Source organism: Jaculus jaculus, chromosome 4 (genome assembly GCF_020740685.1).
Source record: "Jaculus jaculus isolate mJacJac1 chromosome 4, mJacJac1.mat.Y.cur, whole genome shotgun sequence".
Classification (NCBI taxonomy): domain Eukaryota; kingdom Metazoa; phylum Chordata; class Mammalia; order Rodentia; family Dipodidae; genus Jaculus; species Jaculus jaculus.
The window spans coordinates 63475990-63477583 of NC_059105.1; the positions used below are offsets into that span (position 1 = coordinate 63475990).

The window sequence follows — 1594 nt, forward strand, 5'->3', positions numbered from 1 at the left end:
AAACTAAAAGCCATATGAAGCCATTCTCTCATACTTGGCTTCAGGAAACTGAGCATCATTTCATTTTTGTGTGTGTGTGTGTGGGAGGTGGTGGGGGATTGCAAACAAAGTCTGAGTAGTAGGACTGGAATTCTCTGCCCTCTTTTCTGCCACTTTGGAGACACAGATGCATGTGTGACTGTGGACATCCAAAATGTGTCACTGAGGGCAATTTGCTGGACCTAAAATTTACATTCATAAATAAGACATTATCTCCACTCCCCAGGGATACAGCAGTGGCATGGGGAGTCTAATAGCTCTGAGCTTAGAAGACAGAGTTGGGAGTTTGGAAACCCTGGAAGACCAGATGTCTCAGAGCTGAGGAGAAACGCTGACTGTAGTTTTACTCTGGAGTAAGGTGGGACATGTAGGAGAGGCTTCTGGGGAGGGATTGAGCAAGGCCGCAGAGAAGGGGGCACCTGTGCTTCTTGCAAGCAGCACGTGGGGACACAGTGCTGGGTGTCAAGCTCTGAGGTGGGGTTTTGGTCTAGGTCCTGATGGGCTGCAGGGTCATAGTGATATCTTGCTTTTTTTTTTTTTTTTTTGTAACATAGGGGTGGGTTTATTCCTCTGGAATCTGGGTGACACATGAAAGAGTGCCTATCATTCTATGAGGGATGGACTTATGCTGTTATGGAAGAAATGTCTTTCTTGGTGCCTCAACTCCATCCACCCTTTCACATCTTTTTTATTTTTTTTGTTTTGGTTTTTCTAGGCAGGGTGTCACTCTGGCCCAAGCTGACCTGGAATTCACTATGTAGTCTCAGGGTAGCCTCGAACTCTTGTTGATATGCCTCCCTCTGCCTCCTGAGTTCTGGGGTTAAAGGCGTGCACATCCATTCCCAGCTTCACATATTTCCTATATGTTTTCTGATGTTTGGAATACACACTTAGAAATGTGTTCATTTGTTTAGATTCCATCTTTTATTACATAGAAGGTATCAATTGTGCTCACTTTGGCAGCACATATACTAAAATTGGAACGATACAGAGAAGATTAGCATGGTCCCTGCATAAGGATGACATGCAAATTCATGAAGCATTCCATATTTTTGGAGAAAAGACTGCCTCTTCAGCAAATGGTGTTGGGAAAACTGGGTATGTATCTGTAGAAGGATGAAAATAGATTCTTCTCTCTCTCCATGCACAAGAATTAAGTCCAAATGGATTAAAGACCTTAACATCAGACTGGAAACTCTAAAACTACTACAGAAAAAAGTAGGGGAAACCTTTCAACATATTGGTCTTGGCAAAGACTTTCTGAATACAACCCCAATTGCTCAGGCAATAAAACCACAGATTAACCACTGGAAACTCATGAAATTACAAAGATTTTGCACTGCAAAGGATACTGTGAATAAAGTAAAGAGGCAACCTACAGAATGGGAAAAAAAATCTTTGCCAGCTATATATCTGATAGAGGATTAATGTCTAGGATATACAAAAATCTTAAAAAGTTAAATAATAAGAAATCAAACAAGCCAATTAAAAATGGACTATGGAGCTAAATAGAGAGTTCTCAAAGGGATAAATACAAATGGCATATAAGCATCTA

General features: G+C 41.2%; 1 non-coding gene across 1 annotated transcript; it reads left to right on the forward strand.

Moving 5' to 3' along the window:
* The first annotated feature begins 986 nt into the window (after positions 1-986).
* LOC123460358 lies at positions 987-1093 on the forward strand. Its single transcript, XR_006636923.1, has one exon. It is a non-coding gene; the product is annotated as a U6 spliceosomal RNA (small nuclear RNA).
* Positions 1094-1594: the final 501 nt, after the last annotated feature.